Source organism: Cynocephalus volans, chromosome 2, assembly GCF_027409185.1.
Source record: "Cynocephalus volans isolate mCynVol1 chromosome 2, mCynVol1.pri, whole genome shotgun sequence".
Taxonomy (NCBI): Eukaryota; Metazoa; Chordata; class Mammalia; order Dermoptera; family Cynocephalidae; genus Cynocephalus; species Cynocephalus volans.
In genome coordinates this window covers 76,192,760-76,219,825 of record NC_084461.1, presented here as the reverse complement: position 1 = coordinate 76,219,825, position 27,066 = coordinate 76,192,760, and the positions used below count along the sequence as shown (strand labels likewise).

Genomic DNA, 27,066 nt, shown 5'->3' with positions numbered 1-27,066 from the left:
TTTAAACCCAATTAAAAAATGCCAACATATTCCAAAGTGAGAGAATGCTTTGGATTCTGTACCCCTCCTGTCTTCCTCATCTTTAAGGGATTTTAAGTCTTTTCTTTCCCAAGCTGCCAGTTATGCTGAATTGTTCTGAAATGTGAATGATTTTTTTGTGTAAATATGAGATACCATTGACTAGAGCAACAATAAGAACTTCACACTTGTCATTTACTAAAACCTGCCTTTTGAGCCCTGTCAGTCATGTGCCTGTACATGTGTGTTTCTTGGTTGGAGCAGTGTTGTTTTATGGCAGCTTCTGTTCAGGAACTCATGTTGCTTTTTGGCATTTATGTAGTTCAGCTGTTAGAGAGTCAGGGTAAGAGGAAAGAAAACATGCAGGAGTGAAGGTTTCAGGGGCAAAGAGGGAAATAAGAAGAGGCTTTAGGTTATGAAATAACAATGCCAGCCATGTGGCAGCAATAAACCACAGCACAACCCCTCAGTTTAGAAAAGACACTGTGACAGAAGAACAGATGTACCTCACACCCATCTTGCTGATCTGGGTGGCCGAGTGCTATGACAAGGGCAAGTGTTGCATGAAATATTAGCAGTTACATTCACCTTTCCATATTTTTCATTCTTTATAACACTGAGTTTGATTACAGTGTGTGCCACTGAGCTTACATGTGCTTAAAGCAAAGACAAAGAGGCTCTGGAAAAGAGGCAGACCGATGAGAAGCTAAATACTTGAGTTTCTAACCATGGTTGACAGAACTGTGCATGATTCGTAATGCAAGTTCAAATATACCCAGAAGTTCAGATATTTATCCAACATCTATCTGCATAAAACTGCATCCTTTGGGGCACTGGTATTTTAAAGTAAAAATAAGAGGAGTGGCTTTCTCTGGAGTTCTCAACCCCTTTGAGCTTCTTATTACTCTCAGGTCAATTGGAAACCTTAAGTTTAGAGATTTGAGGTTCAGCGAGCAAGCTTTTCAGAATATGTAAACAAAGAGTAATGCAAATTCAATTTTATCCTTTTTCTAAATAACTCCAGGAGAGGTAATATAAGTTCTCACTCTTCTTTAACTGACATTTTCTGTTTAAGCATGCCAAAGAGAGAATGTAGGTTTCTAGGAATTCTTTGGAAGATGTGGCTCCTAAGTAGAGAAAGGTAAATAGGTAGAGATAAAATTAAAATGTGTAGAACTTAAAAACTTTTTTTTTCAAAAATCATTGCTTCCACTGTAGAGCTGCTCCCTATCTTTAATTGAATAACACTTGAGTCCTGCAAGTGATACATTTTAGATTGCAGCTCTACTCCAGTACTTTAAACCTTAATACGTCAACAAAATATTCATGCCTTATTAATATTCTAATATTGATATATTAATACTTTCATATTATGTTAGTAGAAAAACTAAGCCAAATACAAATTACCGTAAATAACCAAATGGTATAGTCAGACTTCAAGGTAGGAGTAAAACATAATATGTATAGCAAATTCTCATTCATTTGCAACTTCTTGGGCACAAACATGTATTCTAGCTTCATTTGTGCTGACCTATTTTTAGTTAAAAGAAAAAAATACTTCACTCTAATAACTGAAATGGTTCATACATTATGGCTAAAATTATCTACACAAGGTATGTGTACTGATAATGCCCAACAATAAGAATTCTTTGTATTTGTACACAACGTACGATGTTCTTACACTTGATGTCTCTTCATGTATAATGGGAAAAAATTGTCAGCGAAGAGCATATACAGCAATTTTAGTGCCCTTATCGTTTCCTCCTTTTTAGTCATTTACCAAACCAAAGAAGAGTAAATTAAATTGCCTTGCCTTTCTCTTCCACATTTAGAAACTGTATTTCAACAATTCTGTGAGCTTTAGAACTTTTTTTTTTAATATAACAGAGTTGTTAACTGAAGCATAGAGTCAATCAAATTTATGTTTAAAAAGCTCAGCAACAAAAGTATTCTTAAGGTAATAAAATACCAGGTCACTGAAGAAAGCTAATTATTAATTAACACAGTGCTTCAAAAAGAAGTATGAGCTGGTCATGAGACTAGGACAGTCTCTCAAGCATTATGTTTCACTGTGCATGGCATGAAGGTGAGGATTTGTTGACTTTTCTTTCCCAAGGGGGCTGACAATATGTCTTTAATCTGCTATTAAAAATAATCTATTAGGGAATTTAATAAATGAAGTTTACAAACTAACATATAGTCATATTTTACTTCTAAAATTTTTGTAAGTGATCACTTAGGCAGCACACATACTATACCAGTAACACTGCAGAGAAGGTAAGCGTGGCCTTTGCACATGGATAACATGTAAATTTCTAAAGTTATTTGTATTTTTCAGTGGATACCAGTGGCCAGGGGATGTGGTCAGGGTAAAGACTACAAAGGAGAACAGTGAAATTTTGGGGTGGTAATGGAAGTGTTCTACGTCATCTATATCATGATGGTAGTAATGGTAATACAACTATATACATATGTTAAAACTCATCAAATTGTATTCTTAAAATTGGTGAATTTTATTGTGGGTAACTTAACTCAATAAAGTTGACAAAAAGTATTTTCAAATCTTAAAAATATTTTTCTTATAAGATTATGATTCTTTCATGAAAAGCACAGAGGCTTTTCTATTTTATTCTTGCAGAATTCAGGCAAAGCAGAAGCAGCAGGCTTGATATTAATTCATCAATCTCTTGCAACCAGATAAAATATTCACCATAAATATTGCAATAAATAATTATTTCAATTAATATCTAATAAGCTGAATATTAAACTAAACTAAAGCAAATGGTGAGGAAACAAAGTGGAATGATAATAATAATGTGCTGCTTCTCCAGGAACAAACAAAATAAGAACAGTATCTTTTTTCAAGGAAAATGTTATTATTCAACCTTTGATCATAAAAATGTATTTTTCTTTCTCCAACCATACATTGGATTAAAACTTAAAGCAAACATATATGTTCATATGTTATCATGTTATGCACAAAGAGTGGGTGTGCATGTCTGTCTCTAGTATAAGCACTCACAATGACAGCAGTTTGGTGAGATCAGTAATGTGCAGTTACTTTTTGTCTACTCTCCCTCTAGACCTTTTTTTTTTTTTTTTTTGGGCATGTCAATCTGATGAGGTGGCAAAAATGAAACTTGAACAGAAAACAAAACTGAAGTGAAACACAATAGAGAAGATTGACTAACCCCACATTATCAAGTAGGTGTCAATAGCAAGTAGCTACTGGGCTCCTGCACTTTTTCCTCTAAACTTTTAACCTTACATCCATCAAACCTCAAGATAACTATCCATCATGGAGTCAAAGTGGCGAACAACTGTGTGGTCCTTTGATAAGGAACAGTGTCACAATTTGTCTCCTTCTCTTCCCACAGATTGCCTCAAATGGGATAAGGACAGGCCACAACAGCTGCAAATAGACCAAAGACATTCTTTAGTGCAAAAGAAAGTCTCAGAAAATATGTAGAACCTCAATCTTACAATCTTAAAAAAAAATCTAAACTTAATGATTATTCACTTCAATTGTATTTGTTTTCTTTTAAGTGCTAGTTGGATGAACCCAATTTTTAAGTATAGCTGAATGGCAGGATTGTAATATATTTAAAATATGATGATGTTAACAATCTCCTGAGAGCTCCAGTGCAACGTCTATATGATCTAAGAAATATTTTAAATGTGTGGCTGGGCTATGTTGCCATTTTTGCAATTTCTATAAGAAAGTAATTCATGCACTTAGTTATATGATAGAACATCTTTGCCATTTAAAAATAGGAAACTATCCCCATCCTCCCTGCAAAAAACAAAAAACAAAAAAAAACCTAACTAATGAAGAATGCTTAGTAGCCTAGAAAATGACATGTCATAATATTAGGAGAAAGAAAGAAAAACTTAAAAATATGAGTTATGACTAAAATTATGTGTTAATAAATACAGAAAAAATAAGTTTATGAAGTTATCAATTGGTAAGTCAGAGTAGTGAGATTATGGACAATAATTTTTCAGCTCTGTTTTATGAATTGGTCAGAAATTATTATTTCTTGACTTTTTTTTTCTGTACATACTTTGAAGACTTTGTCAGTTCACATTAAGCTTCCCTAAGATTCTGGGTCAGTAAATATTCACTTTAAAAGAAAGAGCTCTGCATCATCACTAATGGGGAAGAAGTCATCTCAAGCCAACTTGTGACTATACCACTGGGGACCAACAGAACAGACCCCAGATTCCTGAGCAGAAAGTGGCTCTATTTAGGAGTAGTGAGAAGAAATGCATTCCTAAGCAAGCGTTCTGTCTAGATACTTTAATTCTTTCAAATGGAATGAAATAAAGTAGAAATAAAGGGGGAAAAAAAACTAAGATTTTATATAATCAGTTCAGAACCTCATCACCAAGCAAAGGAATAACTCTGTCCCATTCTGATAATATTTCTCCCCTTAAGTTATTTGGTTCATGATTTCTTTTGGCATTAAATCTGATCTTGAGGTTCTTTTAGACTGATTTTATCTATATAAAGATATTTAAGGGGGAAACACTGGGCTTCCTGAGGCCTTAAGCCCCTTTCTGAGAAGACATGGCCTCTTAGTCCTTCTATGTCTCCCAACATTCTCCAACGTTCATATTGTCTGAAGTTTTTTTTCTTTTTTTTTTGTATCTTAAAGGCATTTTAATGTATTAATTTTTACTAAAATACAAACACCTATGAGACAAGCGTAATTAGCTAGTGTGACTTTCAATAAACATTTTTATTGGGAGTGAACAAGGACATGGCAAAACAAAGCCTGTGACAAAGGCCTTTGTCCCATTGGACAGTAGATAGGAACAGGGACCACCAAAAAGGAGGGGAAGGTTACTGGAGGGGAAGGGAGGGACCCAGAAAGTGAAATATTGCTTCAACCACTGTTTGATGCTGGGATAATCCTGGTGATCGCAGTTGAGTTTAGCATGTGAACTTGAAAATCAGATCAACTTAGATTCAAATCTTATCTCTTCCACTTAGTAGTTGTGAGGTCATAAACAAGTTACCCAACCTGTCTGAATAGTGTGTTTCCTTTATTGTCCGATAGGAAAATAGTTTATACTTTATGAAAATATTTGATCATAAAGAAGGTAATTGTGTATTTTAACCACGTATAATAAGTACTTCATAAATGTTAATTACTGTTCCCTATATTTCCCTTTCTGTTTGTTTCCTTCTGTAAATTAGGGCCACATTGTGCTCTCTAAATCCATATTCAGATGCTTCTTGGATGAGGAATTCAAACTGCCTGCTGCATCCTAATCTGTTACAGAATATAATGAATGTCCCAGAATGTGGGCTATGTGAGAGTGGAGCCACATGCAAAGGCCACTAGAGGAATGACTGTCTCATCACAAGCCCCAGAGGAGGCCTCTGAATTCAGGGGACCAAGTAAAGAGCCACGAGAGCTGGGCACATTTCTGAAGTCCAGTTATGAGCATGGTGCCATGTCAGCAAACTGTTCCAAATCTACAAGTTTACATAACCTGAAAAACTGCCAGAAATGTTGATTCTTAATTAGCAATACATAGCCCTTCAAAACTGAATAGCAAAGAAGCTCTAATTGCAGTGTCTTTACTTTGTCACATACAAATTGTTTGGAAGTCCCAAATTCCAAAACATTGTGAAAAAAAAATCTTCTAAGGGTATATGGCAAGATATAAATAGAGCACAAGCAAGTTTTTAAAAAAAATTTACTTACTTTTGTTTTATAGCTCTATAGGTCTGAATAAAAATATTTCTAAACAGCAGTCTGTGGCCTTTTAATTGCTATGTATCTGATCTTCTCATGAAGTCAGAATAAGTTTTATCCACTGAAGACCATCAGAAAGAGGCTTTTGCTAGAACCAAAACAATGCTACCCGCTATTTCAATTTAATGAGAAAATTAAATCCATACTATATGTAATAAATCCATAAGCATGCTCTAACAGCATTTAGCATTCAAGCTTTATCCCTGAGAGTATTTTCAAACACGGATAATTACAAAATTCAGGTCTATTAGACTATCAGATAGAATGAAATTCCTTACATAGAAAATGAGGAAAACTTTGTCTTTTTTGCTTTACATTTTAGCAGCCAAAGAGGCAAAAATTATTCTCACTGAAGCTTTTCCATCCACGAGGAACTACTTTACACACACACACACATGCACTCACACACACACGAGCACACACGTGTACACACATACACCCTAGTACATGAATGTGTACGGCAGTATCTTACAGGATGATATGCACATGATACACATGATAAAGCATTGCTACTACAGAAATATGGCTCTAAATAGTCATATATAACTATTCAATGAGGAGAATGTTTAGGATAACCCAATTTGAGAAAGCTGTGTTATAAGATCAGATTCTATTTTAGGCTGAATTTTTCTACACAGATGTTGAAAACCAATAAAAAGAATTTTAAAAGTGTTATTACTGGTAAGTTATTGCACACTTAATGTGGCCCTTACTGTGGCAATAGAAGCTTCAGGAAAACATCTTTTCTTTCTGTCTCTTTCTCTCTTTAAACTTTATTTATAGCCCTGCAAAAAACTAGCATTCACATAACCCGCCTTTGCAGGCATGCCAGAAGATTAATGATATCGCAGTGTTCCTGAGAACAAAAATGTGTCTACCACTGTGTTGAATAATCTCTCCTTTCACACATTAAAAGTGAGATGAGGCCTACTTTAGAAAGCAAGGACAATGTGTCACAAAGAGTTAGTTGGCTTAAAGATATGCCCGTATTGCTATCCTGAATCACAAATTGTTTTCATGCATTTATCTTGAGAATAAGAAAGCTTTTATCACCATCACTTTTTAAAAAATTTACATAGAGCCTCAAAAATCTGACTTATTCCAGCATTTTTTTTTACAATCTGTTGCTGGTAAAAATTGAGAATTTAGAGAAAGTTGTACATTATGACCTCTGTACTCTCCTCAAATTTGACTATCTCTACTAAAAGCTATTTAAAGATTTAAGTGCTATAGATGTATTCATTTTCATTAAAGCTACCTTTTGCCTAGTTTATAGTAATAATAAAAACAATAACCCAACTTTTATTGGAACCTTTCCTTATGCCATGCACCATGCTAAGTGCTGAACGTACATTATCTCATTTAGTCCTCATGACAATGTTAAAGTTAATTACTACTATTATCCCGTTTGATGGAGCAGAGAATTTATGCTTAGAGAGATACACGACTCATCCTAAGTCACCTCTTTAATAGGTGACAGAACCACAACTCAAATCTAGGTTTGTGGAACTTCAATGCCATGCTCTTAATGATTAATACATGAGGCCTCTCAGCCTATATTCATTTAATACAGACTTTTACTTAGCCATGTGATACTTACAGATTGTTTATAATTTTCAGGCATTATCTTACTGATATTTAAGTCCTTATCATATGCCGGTGACTTCCATTGGCCTTTGGAATTATAAAAATGAGTAAAACACAATTCTTGTTCTCAAAGTGTACTCAAACCCTAGAGCCAACCTAAGACCTCAGGTTCTAGTCATTCAGAGTTTTGCAGATCTGCCTGACATCACATAAAACATTAAAATGCACTCACATTTCATATTAAACATAATTCACGCAACCACATGTGAGTTGAGTAACATTTGCTTGAAATTATTTTACAGACATTTTCATTAATTTTGATATAGTTCTTTTCACAATTTATAGCTAATGTAAGTATTTTCCAAACTTTCAGACATTTTGCCCAGGCTCTCTGACTACAATGCCAAACAGTATATTGACCTTAGTGAAAAAGATAGAAAAGTAAAGTAGGAATGCGACGCAATGCAGTTAGTAAATAATAGCGCTACCTACAGAGTGTTATGGGAGCCAAAGGATATGAGAGCAAAGAAAATTTTTACGGAGCAAAGGAAATTTAAGAAAAATCTTGGGATAAGTAAAAGAGCTTACCAGATAACCAAACTCTCATTTACAAAGCTATTGAGCTATAAAAATGTGTGATCTGTGCAGGAAATGTCAAGTAATATTGCATGGCTTAAGAAGCACATTTGGGCAGCAAGATAGAGGATAGGAATGAAGACTTACGATTCAATGTCTTTTCATTGTAGGTGTTTTCCCTTATCTGAAGGAAGTCTTAATATATATATTCTACTGACAAGTCTGTTTCTTCACCATATGAACACAGTAGCTTGGCTTTCTTTAAAGCATAATATAAATCACAATTGATATTCTTTCTGAGACATCATTTTTATTGCCAATCTTTTTAAAGGATATTGATTAATCAAAAGTATTTATAATTATTTGGGACAATACTATATATGTGTATATATTAACACAGTATTTATAGTATGTGTAATATATAGTACACATATTCATCATATATTTACAATATATATTATAAATATAGTATGTACAAATATCATAAATACAGATTGTATTTCTGTGTATGTGAATTTATATGTTCAAACACCACATATACTCAGATATCAAGCAATCAGGGATTTTATATATATATATATGTATGTGTATATATGTATGTACATACATATATGTATACATGCTTTATGTGCACAATCTTAAAATGTTATCTTAAGACATGGAATATGTCCAGTGAAAATGACCAAATTATATAAGTCCCATTAAAAATTTTGGACAAAAAGTTTTTAGAACAAATAGAAAGCTTTAAGGGTGAAACCACTTATACAAGTGAGAAAAAATTTACCTTGTAACTGTTTTTAAACTGTCTTTTAACATATTTAAAATCTGTCTGCTTTAGTAATTTAGTTTAATAGCAGGAGAAGATTACACAAGTAGTGAGGTAGAGGAATCTCTAAACTAGGTATAATTTAGACTGCTGGAGAGAAGATCCTATTCTATACTAGAGATAGAAATGGGGATACTGAGTCTAAAACCAACTGAAATGATAAATCCAAACAGAATAACACTACCACTAGTTCAAAGCTTTGTTATCTGAGGACACTTGCTTAAAGGGAAATTAAATATTACGGAATTGGAGACTTTACTGTATAAATGAGTTTTCACCTGTAGATGAGAAGAAAAAAGGAGAGCAGCTACTTTAAAATGTAGGCTAAAAAAAAGAAAAAAGAAAATAGGCCACCTAATGCAAAAACTTAACGTGAAAAAAGTAACAAAGAACTAAGAAAAATTCTCTATCAAACTAGAAAGATGTAAAAGCTATGATACAAGAATAAATTGGCTGAATAAAATGCAGCATGCATGACTATGTCCAGACAACACTTGAGTTGCTTCTCAATGTCTAGCTGTTTGGAATGATATCAGGATTAAATTAAACAGGGCATCACCCCAGACCACATAATTCTGTTTCTTAAAATTTTATCTCTTTTAGTATGAACCTGGTAGTGTATACTAGGTTCATACATACCGATGTTTTAATAGCATTCTAAATCTCCTTTTTTTAAAAAAAAATCAAATTATGAGCTTTAACCCATTTCTCAGTTATGCTTGCTTGAAAATTCTCATAGCTTAATATACATATACACATTTATTTTTATTCTATACATTCTAATTTATCAACATTAACTTTAAGCTAGATGCTGGGATATAACCTTGAAAAACATAGACATGGTCTTTGCCCTGTTGGAATTTAGAGTCTACCAATGACAGAGAGGTAAACAGCCAAAAGCAAGACAACATAATACATGTTAAAATGGAAAAAGTAAAGGCATCGTGAGAAATGTCAAGAGAAATGTTTTGGAGGAATCAATGCCTAGGAAGGCTTTCTAGATGAAGCAAAGTCCAAGCTAAGGACTGACATATAATTATCAATTGACCTACAAAGGATAGGGAAATCAGGGAAGTGTTTCAGGCAGAGGAAACAGCATGCACAAAATGCCAGAGGTAGGAGTGCATGGATTCTATGGAGGTGGGGAAATTGGAGTGATAAGCAGAGGCCTGATCATGCAGGGCCTTATATACCACTTTAAAGACACTGAATATTCTGAAGCTAGGGAAGAACATGATTAGACTTACTTAAACTATCTTTTATCTTCTGTTTAGAGAATTGAAGACAGGACTAGAGGTGGAGAAGTCAACTACGAAATTGTTACACTAGATCAGGCCAGAGGCAAGTTAGGGTAGGGATAGTCAAGGTAAAATAAGATTAAGGAAATACTAAAGATAAAGAATATGTAGAACTTGATATTGCATGTGGTTGAGTCAGGGGGAGGGTTGGAGGAAACAAATATAACCCTCACATTTGATGAATCCCTGGCTACCATTTAAAGAAGGTGGGGGAAGCAGGGAGAATGGGACAGGGAAGATAAGTCCAATTTTAAACAAGTTAAATATGAGGTACACATGGGCTGTATTAGTCTGTTTCCGTTGCTTATAATAAAATACACAGAACTGGGTGATTTATAAACAAAATTTATTGTTACAGTTTCTGAGACTGGGAAGTCCAAAGTCTATCTGGTGGTCGTGACAGTGACCCAGGGGTCTCACATTGCAAGATGGTGGAAGCAGAGAGAGCAGACTCTCTTTTCTCTTCTTTTAAAGCCCTCAGAACCATGCTCCTGACCACCATCATTAATCCATTCACTACTGCACAGTCCTACAATCCAATCACCTCTTCAAGGCTCCACCTTTCAATTACCATAATAGGATTTCTCACCCTCTTAACAGTCACAGTGGGGGCCAAGTTTTTAATATATAAAACTTGGGGGACATAATTCAAGCTTCAGTGAGTTTTGTGGGGACATAATTCAATCTGCTACATGGGCCATCCAGTAAAGGATGCCAAGTAGGCAAGTGAGTATATATTCTGAGGCTCAGTAGTGGGGTCTCAGCTTGAAATAGAAATTTGGAATTATCACCTTATAGGTTTTACAATAATTCAAATTCTAAATCCAAATGACATTAGCCAAGGGGAATGGGTTGAGCAAGAAGAGCAAAGAGCCAAGGGCTGGGCCCTGAAAAAAGCCTGATATAAAGGAATGAGAGAAAAAGGAGCTGAGGAAGGATGGGAGAGAAAGCTTGATGAAAATAAGATGAGTGAAAGAGTTCCAGAGAAAGGGAGTGCACAGCAGTGTCCAATACGGCTGAGAAGTCAAGCAAAGCAAGGACTAAGAGGGGTCCATTCTCTTTGTACAGGCCATTTGGTGACACAGGAGATCACAGACTCAAGGGAACATAGGACAGAAGTCAAAATACCATGTTCAAAAACAATAATTCATACTGTGAAGTTCCTACAAGCACATACATAAATACATATTTTTTGGATATGCATATATGTGTATGTGTTTGTGCCTTCACAAAATATATACACACATACTCAATCATCATAACAACATGACAAAGTTGGTACTATTATTATCCCCCTTTCCAAATGAGAAAATCGAGACAAAGCTCACAACACAGCTAGTAAGTAGTAAAGCCAGAAACTGAAAGAGGCTGAGGACTGCAGTGGGAGGTGGAGGAGCAGAGAACGGGCGTGCAGAGAACTCTTTCCAGCAGTATAGCTGTGATTTTCTCAGAGAGCTTTGCCTGAGAAGAGTGCCTGCTTATCAGATGCAAGCTATCTGGGGCATATTACCCAAATTGCCCACTGAGTCTTAAGAGAAAACAAATGGCTTAGGGAGGAATCCTTTTAAAAATACAATGTGTTCAAGTGGCAGTGGTAAAAACATGAAAAACATTTTATTTAAATGTACCATTGCTTTGAGTTTTGACAACAATGATACTTATTGTTGCCCATTGAGCCTAAAATTCAAGTGGAAGCCTAACTAAAGCTACTTCAATAATTTTGAATATTACAACAAATTTCTCCCAATGGATCCAGTGAAGTAACTGAAGTCCTTCACGCTGCATTTTAAATTCTTAGTATGTCCTTTTTAAATTTTTTTTGGTGACTCGCCAGTACAGGGATCAAACCCTGGACCTTGGTGTTATCAGCAACATACTGTAACCAACTGAGCTATCCAGACAGTCTAAAATTCTTAGTATGTCTTTATGAAGTACCCACATGTGCACGCATTGTCTGCATTGAGTACTGTCCTTCCAGAAACACCTTTATCTAGCCAAGATATGTTAGACTGGTTAATCTGCTTCACCATGAGAAATTAGTTGTGATAAATTGTCAAACAAGTTGAGTTTTCATAGTATTAGTGAAACATACTGATTTGTTTGGAATAAAAGAAGAAATTCTCTATAATTTTCCTTTCATTTCCAAATATTTTAGGAATATCATGTACCACATTTATCATTTACTATTTCTTTATTATAAGTCATTGTTGAATGAAAAAGCACATAAAATGATTTGCTATTTGCATGATGTACTACTCCAGTGTATGTAATATGTGAGAGGATAATTGTAATTAGAAAAATATATTTTTAAATCAGATTTAGAAACAGAGTGATCTCTAGAGTAAAAAAAAAGTGAAAAAAGATACTTAAAATTATTAAAATTATGATAGATCAGCAATTTTTGGAAAGTTTAGGAGACCATATTCAATTACCGTTATTATCTGAATTTTCAATTCAGCGATCTGCTTTTCTTAAAAAAAGAGAGAGAGAGAGAGAGTTTTATTTCCAAAAATGAAAACCAATAATGTTTGTAGTTGCCTCAAGATTTTCCTTTGGCCACAAGTGCCCATTTTCCATAATTAAATTTCCCAATGACAGTCCCATGAACTTTATTGTCAGATTGACTGGCCAACGATGCTCTATTCTTCCCCCAGATAAAGAATTATTTAAGGAATAGTAAACACAACTGACATGAAATTGGGAAAGACAATGACTTGTTTTTAACCACAAATGGCATAATAATATTTAGTTGAGCCAAAATTTTGGAAGAAAATAAGTTTGTTTTCAATGTTCTAATATGTTACATTGCTCATGTCAAAATGAGGTTACATTGTCCCTAGGACAACCCTGAAATTCCCAAGAGGCACTGATCCAAAGCTTCACTATTCTACTAAATATGAAATTTAACACGTCACCTCATAGAGGGGTTGTGGTGCCCGCCTCCGCTGACAAGAGACACATTAGTTTAGCCCTGTGCTTGGCTACAGACCTTGTTTTAGCACTGGACTCCTGATTTTCAAAGGTTGCCTTTCCCAAGTAAAAAGAAGGTATAATGTGAGCGCTCCCTGTGCTGACTCCAGTATGCTTACAGAAGATCTTTTAAGTTTCTCCATAAGAAACTGTACCTCCAGATGATAAATGGGTCAAATTCGCAGAATATTGAAAGTGTGGGAGGGAAGTTAGAAGAAAGGGAGGCTTTCCTTCTTTCTATTTCCAGAATGTGGTGTAACTGGGATATTCACATGATTCTCTTTTAAAAAGAAGAATAAAGCCACGAAGTGTTAGAAAAGTGCTAATATAATAACTGGGCAACTCTGATTTCTTTTTTGTTTTTCTACTACTAAGTTGGATTTTTTGTTTTTGTTTTGTACTTTTCTCATTGTTCTTAACCACCTCTTTCCTCCTTCTTATTTGTCTGTACCTGTCTCCTCTTGAATGTAAAACACTCATAATTGTCACTGTAGTTATGTTATCAAGTGATATCTGTCCCTAAATCCTTCAATTTGGACAATTACCACCGGTTTGAAGGATAATGACTGAGTGGACACCTGCCTTACATGGGCTCTCACTATCTAGGACAAAATAATCTACTAGTACTGCCCTTGCCTTATTCCATAGAGTTATTACTAGGACTGGATAAAAATGACCTCCTACACCATTTTCAGTCCAGAGTCGGGAATCCTCACTGAACACACATTTCCACTCTACTCCCATTTCCACTCTGTCTCATTCCCTTTCTCTCTCAACTGATGAAAGACTGAAGTCTTGGTTCTCAGTCTAGAGGAGTGCAAAGGAACACAATGAACATGAGAACATAGGAATAAAAGGAAAAATATGTTTATATACTATTTTTGATAAATAAAAGATTTATATCTAGCTTCCTGCCTCCTCATCCTCATCTGACTCTTCTTATGTTAGTGAAAGAGCAATCCCCTTTTTGCTTTCTCAGTAATAACCATCGATATTATGCAGCAGCATCTTTCTTCAGAATCCTAAATTGGCTGTAGTTCTGGCAATAAAAGTTGGCATGAAGAATTTATTTTTTTACCAGAAAAAATATATACAATTAGAAAGCAGATTCCCTGAAGTCTATATTCTTCACTCATTAAAGGCAATTAATAATTCATTTTGGTTCACAGAAGCTAAATGTCCTATCATCAGTTTCTTCTTCCATTTTCCAAGTACAGACACTCAGATACTGGGCGAGTGCATTGACCAAGACTCCAGGGTCAGCTGAGGCTGACTCTATCATAACTGGCACTCTTTGCAGGTGCATTCCCTATTTCCCTTTTTTTTTTTTTTTTTCTAGATTGCTTTGTCAATTTATATAAAGCAACTGTTTTTAAATTTCATTAAACTGTTGACTACAGCAGCAAGATCAATGTCAGAGATTAAGGCAGATTTCTGGTGGCTTGGTTCTGTATCCTGACAGATGTGACTTTTTTCTTTGTCATTTTGTCAGCAGCATCTTAAAACCTGGAAGGAATTCATAGATACCAATTGATTCATCCCTCTGTCTTCACTGTTAAGGGATCAATTTTCGCATTTTACATTTGAGGCAACTGAGGCCTAAAGAGCTTAGGGGACTTGCTGAACGTCCATTTATTTTATAATGAAAGACAACATATAGACCACACCCCCACATGCTGTCATGCGTGGTACTGTGGGGTGTCTACTGTGCCTGTGAAAGACAAAGTAAAAAGGTCTGCTTTATGCAGCCCATAAGTCTGAAGTCTTGAAAAACATCCATCGTCTACACATAAAATCCAAAATATTATATTAAAATGAGCAAGTCTACTAGCTACGCGACCTGGAGAACATTGTACCAACTTCTCTAAGTCTCAAACTACATTTTCATAAAATGAAGAAAATAATAACTATTTTCATGGAGTTTTTTGAGGACTCCATGAGTTAACATATAGAAAGCTCGTAAACAGGGCCTAGCACATATTAGGCATTCAATAATAAACAGTAGTTATTATTATTCACCAAATCTTGGTGATTTTGATATTTAAATAATTTTCCCTTACAGCTTGAATGAGGTATATGCAGAAAAAATAAAATAAAGCACTGCTTTGAACTGCAGATAGTAAACATGAAATATTAACCTAAGGGACTATAGAGGCTGGGCTCATACATATTTTCACAAAGGAGTTATATAAATATGGCATTGATGACGGACTTGGGCAAAAAGGAAAGAGGGTTATTGTGAGGTTCCTGAGTTCTGAGGTTGACATTAAGAAAAGAAAACTTTGTTCTCCTACTAATATCCTTGAAGTTACTATCAGATAGCATAAAGTGACCCTATTAGATGGCAATGCAATTTCCCTTACATTAACTGGAGGCAGTCTACCCGAAATACATGACTTATTCAATGCACATGTAAAAATGACAAAGCTCGGAGGCTCAGAGGCATATTGTGTGGGAGGAGCAAAATACAGCTTCACTTCCATGTCCAACTATATATGTTTTAGGGCATGGCTTACTAATAGCAAAGATGATAAGAGCAAATCGTCTGATGCACTGATTGCTTTTATTCAGAACAATTCTAAGCATCCAATTGTGACTGTCCAAAGCAAGTGCAAGTTCATACAACCTCCTTCTTTTCAACCCTAAGGAATAAATAACCCCCATCCAATAGCAAGGTTTTAAAATTTCTTGAAAAATGAGATTTCTTTTTTAAATGGAATTTGAATATTTTTACTTTCTACTAATTCTAAGACTAAATTATGACAACAATAATTACCCAGGAAGTTTACAAGACTTCATCTTTGCAAAGATCCCATTAACATTATAAATCAGCAAACCATTTCTTCTAAGAATTAAGACTCAGATTGGTTTTTAATTCTTTCGGAACTCGTTCACCCCTCTACTGATTGAGAGTCCTGAACAGAGAGTGGGGAACCAGTGAGCCCTGAAGGTGCCAATTGCCATCATTCAGAGCTCTGATTACCTTTTTCTTCCTCTTAGCTCTTCTGCATGTAGAAGAACAATTCAAACTCCTGCTAAGGCTAGAAAAGAGAAGCATCCAGAGATATTGCTTTCCAATAAAGTAATAATGTTCCATTAGCAGTTTTGCTGTTACACGTTTTACCACAGATGACTCTTCCTTAAGCTGCCTTCCCGTATGTAGCCCTGTGATAAATTTTATCAGTGGTCAGCGGGACAGGGTTGCAGGCTGGGCAGTCACACAGTGGCTTTTTATCTAGCTTAGTTCCCCATGTCTTGCCCCCCACCCAAAGTGGCATTTTCTTGAAGTAATTTATGTTGTGGCATTTCTGTCAGTAGATGTGCCATCAGCAATTTCTGTTCCTAGTGGAAGTTTATATGGAAATGAGATACTTAACCACAGAATAAAATTAAGGATGGTATAAACTAATAAAAATTGTAAACGCAAATGTATTTGCACCTGCTTGTATCTTTAAAAAAAAAGTTAAAGGAGGATAGTTTCTGGCTGGAAAATCTTGTTTTCCAAGTCTCAAACACTGGTTTAGTAGTATGCACAGAGCACACTCATTCATAGTTAAAGCTGAAATTGTGTCAGCACTCATGTTAGAAGTTCCTACATTCCCAAAGCACTATAGCACTGGCATAGCAGTGTTTTCAATTAAAATGATATTTAAAGTTTTAGAGCCTAGAATGTTTAATCAAAATTTGTGGTGTTTGTACCTTAGAAAAAATATGTACACATTATGTACATTTTTGTAAAGTTAAAATCCTCAGCCCGGTGCAAATTCTAATGAAGAAATCATTTTATGGAATAAATACTCTTTGTCCCCGTATGGTTTACCATAAAAAGATTTTCAATTATTCCATTGCAGAATTTTGAGAGCAGTTAGAAACATGAATAAACTGCATCAAAAATGAAGTAAAAACATTGTTTAGACTTCTTAACCAAATGCTCCTGAGATAGTTGAGGCTCTAGAGTTACTTAGCTTATCAACTTCTCCATTTTAAAAAGGGCTATTATGTGAATTGGATCCTCATTTGTTCTGTGGTACAGCAGACAGGAAGAGAAACACGGGTAGTGCTCTTTCATGACCTGCAACCTCTCTGCTCCCACTTCAATCTTTTCCTCTTAAAAGAACGCATTTCCAAAAAAGCCACGCTGCACAGAGACGTCATGACTCCCCTAAACAGAGTTTCACTGCACTATCATAGGCAGCATTAACAACAAACAGATTTTGTCACTTCCATTTTTATGTTTTTAGAAGTACTTTTTAAACATCTTAGGGGCATTTTTCCTCTTAACTAAAATTTCCTAGGTGATCCATTCATCATATGGACTGTATTTTTGAGTGCTTGCTAATATTCAGAGCTGAAGGTGAAGTGTTGGTTATTTTATCACAAAGATGTTCAGAAAGCAGATTTACTTCCATGAATTGTGTCTGAAATTCTGAAACAATTTTCCTCAAGTCAAAGTGGCAAGAAAGACCTGAACTCCATTAGTTCAAAATTTTCACCCTTTTGATATAAATTAAGGACCTGTCCTTAGTAATTTTGATTAAGGATTAATATTTTGAAACTCGGTCCCTATACCCAACGTGTATCTACCAGAGTCCTGCTAGAGTTCTGAATAGACAGCACAGTAGTATACATAGCTTACGCATACCAAAATGCCAATATATGTATTCAGCTTTGTAAATACACCTTTAAAAATACCTCGCCATATTTAGCCACTCCTAAATATGTATTTACACAAGTCTACACACTGTAAGTGTTTACCTGGGAGACAGGAAAGGTCTCTCTGGTAAATAATATGGGTTTTATAGCCTTTCATGAAGGAATTTTTTGTTTGCTATGTAAAAAAATATCAGCTCCTCTCAGTTATAATTTAATAAAATTTTTCTTTCCCTGTAAATTTACTGCATAGCACTTGAGGTAAAGCCCTGCAATGTTTAAAAAAAAAAAAAAAAAAAACACTAGTGTTCGTTTTGGGTAAGGGTGGCTTTGATTCATTTTGCTAAAGACTTTGGAGAGCAAAGAACATGGATATTATTTCTGAAGACCAAACAAATAAAACTAACCTGTCAGGTATATTTTAGAGCTAAGGCTATCGAGTAATCATCTATTTTCTTAGATTGGAAAAAAAAGTCAGAATCTCTAGGAAGATCCAGATAATTTTCTAGATCATTGCCTTAATTTTACATTGTGTATTATATGAGGGGGTGTAGGTTAAACATTCTCAACTGATAAGCAAAATTGTTAAATCCAAAATAGGAACAAGTTCTTGTAGAAAAGCAGCATTTCCCAGCGCACCAGTCCAAGGACAGAAAAATTTTAGTGCATACCGGAACTTGCAAAAACATGGCCCTGAGCAATTTAGTTTACTTGACTTACCCTTTTGAGTTTGTAAATTAGGCTGTGTCCTACCATAGGACCAATGAATGATGGATCCATACGTGGATACTAAATACTGAATATTAATACAGAAAATTATATCTTTATTTAAAAAGACATGCTTATCCTATCTTAAAATATTGAAAGATACAAAGTAAAATGGAACATGCTTGGAATTAAAGAGATTTCCCATTATTTGACAGGTTCTCAGAATTTGTTATCCATCCCCTTCCCCACTTTGCTCTCCCCTTAGAATCTTAGATTTTTAGAAATCACCTGACGTTAACCAAATTCCCCTTCACTTTCTTGAGCCACTTGGGGTCTCAGAAATGAATATACCTAAGTTTGAAGTCCTTTAAAGTCTTTTAAGAGGGAGGATCTCTCTGAAGGGATCAGTCTTGCAATTAGCTCACTTCCTTCTAGAAGATAATTGTGCAGAATGTCCAACAGCTTGTCTCTGGAACCACTGAAGATTTTCCTGTCATCAGTGGACTTACAGACTGACAAGAGAAGAACGAAAAGAGAGAAACTCGTTATGTGAATTCTACGACACTTAACAAACTACAGATTTACATTTAAAGGATTCCTATTCTTTTTCTTTGTTCTGCATCTTTCAAGAATTTTCTCTTTCATAATCTTTCTGTGCATGGATGCATGTGCCCAGAATGTATGAATTTGATTTATGTTGAGGAGATAGAAAATATGGGCATTTTTTAGCAAGTCTAGACAGGGAAATACTGAAGGCTTTCTGTCAGGATAGAAACATATCAATTCTTTTTTTTTAACGACCCAAATTATTGTACCTCCATTTAAAAAGCCTGTTAAAATTTGTCAACATGAAGAGGTGCTTGTATGCCTTCTTATCTCATCTCTAAATACAGCTGGGAAAATATCAGGTGAATGTGCGTATGTGTGTATACATACATATATGTGTGTGTGTGTATATATGTAATATGTATGAAAATGTTTACTTCTCAAATTCAGGTGTTAAAGTACCTTACTTTTAAATCTTTTTCTTCCATTTATTCTCAAAATGTTGAAAGTTACATTCTGTTACAAAGGATTAAAACAATCCTTTAAAAAAAAAATAGGATCTGTTTTAGCTTTAAGTGTACTAGAAATTTTAACACAATGAAATGCTTGATAAGCATGAAACAGGGAGTTTTACAACTAGGTCACTAACTCAAATCTGATCCGGAGAGTACTGAATACCTTACATCTGCCTATTATGAGAATCTAAAATGAATGCAACAAATAAATATCTGATTATATTTCCATACAAATTTTATACCTACTCTGCTAATTGAAATGGAGCATAATGTACTGTTTGTGTATTCAGTTCTCACTTCTGAAAATTATTCTGTAACATCTCACATTTTCACAAAAGGACTAGTAAGCTCATTGTCATTCCAATAATACCCACACGTGTGCTCCAAAGGACACAAATAATAGATTCCCTACCTTCTGAGTATGAGCCAGCAAGATATAACTACTTCAGCTCCATCCTAGCTTCTTACATACCTATAGACGTGGCAGGTTAGAAGAATCGCTCCTATGTACAGCAAATCTACCCTGGCCGTGGTAATATTCCTGGGTACTGCAAGAATTAACATCTAGGTTAGATCACTGAGTTCTACACTGGAGTCAGAATCTGTTAGATGAAGCATCGCCTCTGTCTCTTAATAGCTCTCAGAAATTTGGGGAATACAATTATTTCTATTCATTTATTTCTGACCAGTCACTGTACATTTTATCCCCACCAAGATTCAGGCACAAGTTCAGAGTGCCAACTTAAGTGACAAATACCTGCTATGTCAAAAATTTGTCCTCCATCTCCTTGCCTGTTTTCCTGGAAATAGACATGTACATTTTGACTCTCTTCCTTGAGGGTTTTCCCCCAAAGTTGTGTCAAGATTCCAGAATTCTAGAGTTTGGCTGGAACCTGAGACATGCCTTTATCTCAGTGACAAATGCGAGGGGATGGTGTGAAGGGGATTCAGATAGAATTAAGTCGTGACACGTCAGTGTGGCTGCCATATGTAATGTTAGACATACTTTATCTAAAATTCCTAGGTGACAGTCCCATTCTAGTGTGCACTGGTTAAATCAGTCCTGGATATATTGTTCTTAGATCCTAATGCTCCCTTATAAGACTACCACACAGTATTCAGGGAAATACTACAGTGTTCTACAGAGTGCAATTGAAAGCACTGGGACTGCTTAGAAAATAATAAAGGAAATTTGGAACCCTCTTCAAGTATTTGAAAAACTGCCATGCAGAGGGTGAATTAGGCTTATTCTATATGGAAGCACCATGGGATACAGTCTGGCTGAATATGGTGCACTTTCTAGGAGTTGTGCTGTACCAGGAAGGAATGGTCTGCCTCGAGAGAATGTAGGCAGTATCCAGGCACAGACTGTTTGGCTCTTTGAGGGTTGAGCTAGCTGATCTGTAAGCTTCTTTTCAATGCTGAATTTGTGTGAATCTACAAAACCAACCCAGGTAGGGGAGTTTCACCGGTGCCCACAGAGAAGTTTCAGGGTACCGTCAGACACAGTCATGCCAACTGGGCTTATTATCACTTTGGTCCTTTCTAAGTGTAGGATTTCTTTCAAGGATGCTGAATTCACTGCAGTGAATGTGACTGTAAAAAGAACATGGGTTCAACAATAAGAAAACCCTGGTTTAGAATCCTGGCTCTTCCATTTTACTAGATGTGCAAATTTGAGGAAGTCATCAGTCTAAGAATATCAGTCGTAAAACTGAGGACTATTATTCTCATCTCACAGGGTGGTTGTAAGCATATAAATTCCTCTGCATATTCTTGGTGTATGCAGTAGGTGCCTATTGTTGCAGGTGCCTAAGGACATAGATATTGTGACCTAAAAGCCCACTCCTAGACATCGTGGGGGAGGGTGGTCATATTTCAGCAAGTTTTAAATGGAGTGATCTAAGGTGATGTATATCTGTCACCTACTTGTAAAAAGTCTCCCCTTTCCATCAAGAACAAACACATTTCTGTTCATCTGGAAAAGGAAAAATATCTTACTATAGCAATTGTGCTATAAACAAATAAAATGTGGTAAATGAAATAATAATCACGGTGATGAAATTTATCAAAATTTACATGAGATGAATAATGTAAAGGCAGGGAAAATTATTCTTTATCAGCAGCAGAAATCTTCAACATAACTCATTCTTAATTTTAAATAATGCAGCGTCCTCTGATTATTATTATTCCTTTATCTTTTTTAAATCCAAGCACCAAATGATGGAATCATTGGTCCCAAGGACACTGAGAATTGCTTGATTTCTTTGCTAAAGAGATACTTTTTACTCCTGGCATAGGATTCTCAAATTCCCAAACTAAACATTTTGATTTTTCAACCAGAAAGATGATTATCTTCACATATAATTGATTGATGGGTTTGATCCAATTAAACGGCTGAGTTTATTAACCCGTTAATCTGTATGGTGTAACCCTCTGTTATAATTATTATGTACAATTCTCTCTGTGTTTAATCTACTCTCAGGAATTAAGCCTATATTTAACATGGCTACTCCACTGAAATTGGAATCAAAGATCTTTGATCTGGTCAATCTTCACCACATGTATGAGGCATTGCTGTCATGGATTTTGCCATCCCTTGAAGGACACTAAGAGCAGCTTCTGGGTTCTTTCCAGTTTCAACAGGAACGTGCAATTAACACTGAACTCTTAGTATTTGTTACAGTTCCCAATGAAATCACTCTGTACGCTCAAGAGGGAATGATCAGATTTAATGGAAACTTAGAATGGTAATCTTAAATACACAACAAAGTTAGGCCAAGTTTCAACTGGTTGAATCCCTCTGGCCAATCAGTTACAATACACAGCTTCATGCGGCATCCAAAAATGCTTCACTTTCAATTTGTGAGTAGTTGGCATTTGGGGTCACATGTTTTACGAACACAATCCTCTCATTCTAGCACAAGTGCATATGGACGCAGGAGAGGGGGTGAACTCTCCTAAGAATTTGGGACAGCCCCTGGTTTCCTTCCCTACCATCATGTGGCAGTAAATTTCCCTGCACAAGAGGCAGAGGGCCTCGCCTTGACACACAGTGTCTACCTGACCTCTCACATACAAACCCTTGAGCAAGTATGACCCAGCAAGTGTTAAAAAGAAAGACTGATCTGACCACACAGCAATTCTGGAGCATGAGCAGTGGCTACTGCCATGCTTCTGGCAAGAGTTTCATTATATCTAATTTAAAGTGGGCATAATAAAATTCCTTTGTAAGGAGTCCCGGTGGAAGGTTGGCAATCGAGTGCATATTCTCCCCTTGATAGACATAATCACGGAACAGCATGAAATCTATGCTTTGGCAGTAAAGGAACCTGGTATTAGCATTTTTCTAAACTGAAACAATACAGTTGATTTGGATTGATACTGACAAGTTATCTGATAAGGTTAAATCACTTCTAAAAACAAAAACAAAAGATTTGAAGAAAGTTGTGAACCTTACACTAGGAACAGTATAATTAAATAATAAGGGTTTTGCTGATCAAGAATTATTTTAAAACATGATGAGAAGCATAAGTAAAGAAAACTAAAATATAAAATTGAATAACTAAAATGTTTTAGTTTGTTCATAATTCAAGGACTAATGGATATGGACAAACTCCCACAAAAATTCAAAGACCATTCGTTTGTGACCAGTAAAAAAGTTCTTTTATCTATTAAGTTATTACAGAGTTCAGCAAATACCAAGCACTGAACAAGGCACTAAAGAAACACAAATATAAATAGACCCTGCCTTTATAAAAATCAATTTGTGAATACTGGGCACAAACCCTTTGGGATAGCAATGGGAAAGTGGAAAAACTAGAGAAATTTGACTAACGCATTACAAAGAAAAATAAATATTTTTTTTAATCCAAAAAATTTTTTTTCAAATTTCTCAGTGGGTCCTTACTTTTTTTTCTCTCTCTTCGCATTTAGATCGTTTCATTGATCAAAGTCACGGCCTCACTTTCCTAAAGTCAGGATCATTGTTGCCTCTCTTTTTCCTGACTAGCCTTTGATCTGTTGACCCAAACAAGACATGCATAGTCCTAGAATAGGTTCAATTCAAGATAACATAAACTCAACACTTCTTTCCTAAGGAATGTGTTAGAATTTCTTTCATCAGAATGTCACGATTTCTCATGTACACTAATGAGTGAAGAAGACAGCTTTGTCGATGGCCACCACTGACCTCAGGGAGGAGATCCTGGGACTTGAGCAAAGAACAAGGGCAAAGCTTCTGTTCTCTGAGTACCTGGCACAACGTGGTCAAGCCATTTCATTATTTGCTACCAAATTCAATCTCAAAGTGCGTTGGCTTTGAAAAACATAACACTTAAGAGATCAAAAACCTGGAGTTGTTTCACACAATACAGGACAAAGATACAGAGTATGTGTGATCCATGCAGACTAGTAAAAATAGAGCACAGAGATGTGTAAATCTTTTTCCTAATAGGACCAAGATTTTTAAAGTAAAATGAGGAACCTGTCAATGGGGCTGAAATTGAACCACTCAAAGTAGGCTCGATATTTATAAATGAGGAAGAGCCAAACCAATAATGATATTGTGGCACTGATTCTTTATGTTCTCAGTCGCACCCACCTCATCACTTAACATATTTTTTCTCCTAATATGTGTTCAATCCTTTTTGATGGCTTGGCTCAAAGCTTAGATAATGGTGCCAAACCATATCCCTTTGGATGGACCCAAGCTTGGCTGGACTTTCAGTGACTTCTACATATTAAGAGTCACTCTCACAAAAGCTTTTGTAATAAGAACCATCATTTCTTGATTGGTCCTATGAACCAGTCACAGGGTTTAAGGCTTTACACACAGTCTATCACTTAAGGAAGTTGAGGCAGGAAAGTTAGAACTTTCCCAAGGTCACAGAAGTAGCAAATGGTGTCCCCTTGATTCTGTCAACTACATTCAAATTGCTGCAGATTCATAGCATGTTCTGCCCTACACACCTTGAGGCCTGGCACATCAGGATTACCACGGCTGGAAATTTAGAAAGCTTCAAATCATGTGAAGACTGGCCAGAATTTCCTGAGGAATCTGACTAGGAAGTATACTGCTCCCTTTCCGGTGGTACAGGAGGCCCAGTGTTCACAAGCATGCAACTGATTACTAACCCTCACTCTCCGCCACCACCACCTCCAGCAGCAGCAAGAAAAACTTAGGACTGTTGCAGACCCACACTGCAAATTATATTTTGATTTGTGATTTTTTCATTTATCTTTTAACGTAGTCAATGTAGCCTGTATGCAAATATCCCCTGTATGCAAATATTGGGGAAGAGGTTACACAGAGTGTGAGTTACATCAGGCCGAACCCAAAATAGCCCTGTCCTCCCATCTCCGAACTTCAAAGCCAACCCCGTCTCCCTGCTGCTGCCACTGCGGTGACTCTGCAGTGGTCACAGGCCAAGCAGCCTGGGTGGTCCCCCACACCCAGGCATTCCCTGTACCAGGATGCAACCACATACCCTCATTTTGGGGTGGGGCAGGCAGGGGAGAAAAAGATAGAGCTGATAAATACACCCTGGCCTCCCTGAACTTCCCCTTGGGGAAAGTCAACTATATACAAGCTGACTATGCTTACACAAGGCAAAGCTTTTCAACAGTACAGCACTGTCCAGCACTGCCTAGGGTTTCTTCCTCTTTAGGGGCCACGTGGTGTTTCATGGGTGGTGGGAAGATCATGAAACTGGAAGCAAAGAGATCCAAGTGCTGATTCCTGTTCTGTCACTCCCAAGTGACAAATTCCAAATTCCAGATTCCTAGTTCTCTACGCCCATCATTCACTTCACATTCCTCTGAGTACTGGGCACTGGGGTTCACTTGTTTTTTCGCTTACTTCCTAAAGACAATATGAAATATTTCTCTCAAATCTCCTCAGCCTCTGACTCTGTTATAAAGCATTGATTTGCAGCAAGCAAGTTACAGTCTTCTAGAAAATTCGACCAGTTTTGGCCTCATCAAGAGAGCAGACAGGTGGGCTCAGTGAGTGCCTATATTCACCCTGGGTTTACCCCTTCTGTGGAAAGAGAAAAGAAGATTTAAACTCAGGATAACTTTTCAGTGAAATCAGGAACTGAACAGTAATATTATCCCAGGTGTGCACTGGAAAATTCTCTTTCTCCATCTCGTCTTGGAGATTTAATCTGAGGGACGTTAACTGGAAAGTCCTGGTAGAAAGAGAGAACCACCAGCCTGTGCAGCTCTGGGGGAAGTTTATTTTCTTTATGTAATCCATAAAGAAGCCAGTCCTCGTATCTGGAAGAACATGAAGGTGTCCTGAATTTAAAAAAAAAAAAAAAAAAAAAAAAAAACCTCTGGATGTTCTGAGACCATGGGCTGAAGGGTGTGGGGGAAGAACCAGCTTTTCTTTGAAACTAGAAAATACATTTGGCACCTCTGTCCAACATACACAAGGAGCAGATCCCACGGTCACAAGCTGTTGTATCTAATTTTCTTCCTCCTGGTTTCCTTTGTTGTGAGTTCCAAGCTGCTTTGAGCCCTTCCATCCTTTACGACTGTTGAATCTCTTCTACAGATCTGTGAAAACAAACAGGCCATTTCCAGATTACCAGCCAGCAACACCACATCCTGTGCTATAGCTGACAATAAATAAGAGTGAGGCAGGTAGTTCCCAGACACATCTGGGAAGCATCCCCCTTCTCTGGACAGAAGCACACGGCATTCTGTGCTGCCCAAAGCCTGTCTGGCCTTGTGGTCTATTGAGTTGAAATGGTTACATCATTTTTTTACCCTGAATCTATACATGCTGTTTTTCCCTTGACATTTTTCCTTTTTTAAATTTTGGTATATAAGAAAATAACCTCCTGTGGGGAAATTGTATTGGCTTTATCCATGAGTCCCAGGTGTATCCTAATTAGCTTTAAAACTTATTTTAAAAGCTTCAAGTTGAAGACAGCGAAAGCAACTAGCAGCCACAGTTTGGGCTAATTAACTCTTCTGGTAATACCAAGTGACTGGAAACTGTGGTCTGAAAGATGCTGTGACGATGTAGCTACCCAGAATCTCATCTGCTCGTTTAACTTCTTTTAAACTAATCAGCTTTGTAATGATTAACAACCTGAAATTATTTTTAACTCCAATTCTTACTTATTCTCCCCGCCCCCCCCCATTCATGTACTCTCTCCCACCAAAATCCTCCAATCTCTGCTTAAAATATAGAAATTTCATTGCTCTCTCCTCCAACATGTGCAAACATACAGTAGGGGGCAAGCACAGGGAATAATGTTTCTTTTGCGTCCTGGATGTGGCACTCCCAGAAGCGAAGGCAGACTGAGGGTGAGCAAAGAAAAGGCAAAATACTGCCAAGCTCCGCTATCTCAGAGACATTTCGGAAATCTTGAGCTGCCCTCTGCCATCTTCCTCACCTCCTCAAGGGAATGTTGTGTCCACTGGGAGCAGTCTCTTCTTAGCTGATTTGCAATATAAGGAAAATCACACCTGTGGTTATACAATGGCCTGGGGAGAGAACAGCTATGGATGCCTTAATTGTGCACAGCTGTCCAGCCCTCTGGGATAGCCTGTGACAGCCAGCAAGGGGGCCTGGAAAGATGGCCGTAAAA

General features: G+C 36.5%; 1 non-coding gene across 1 annotated transcript; it reads left to right on the top strand.

Moving 5' to 3' along the window:
• Positions 1–2,246: 2,246 nt before the first annotated feature.
• Positions 2,247–2,353, top strand: LOC134371352 (U6 spliceosomal RNA). The gene has a single exon (XR_010022781.1). It is a non-coding gene; the product is annotated as a U6 spliceosomal RNA (small nuclear RNA).
• Positions 2,354–27,066: the final 24,713 nt, after the last annotated feature.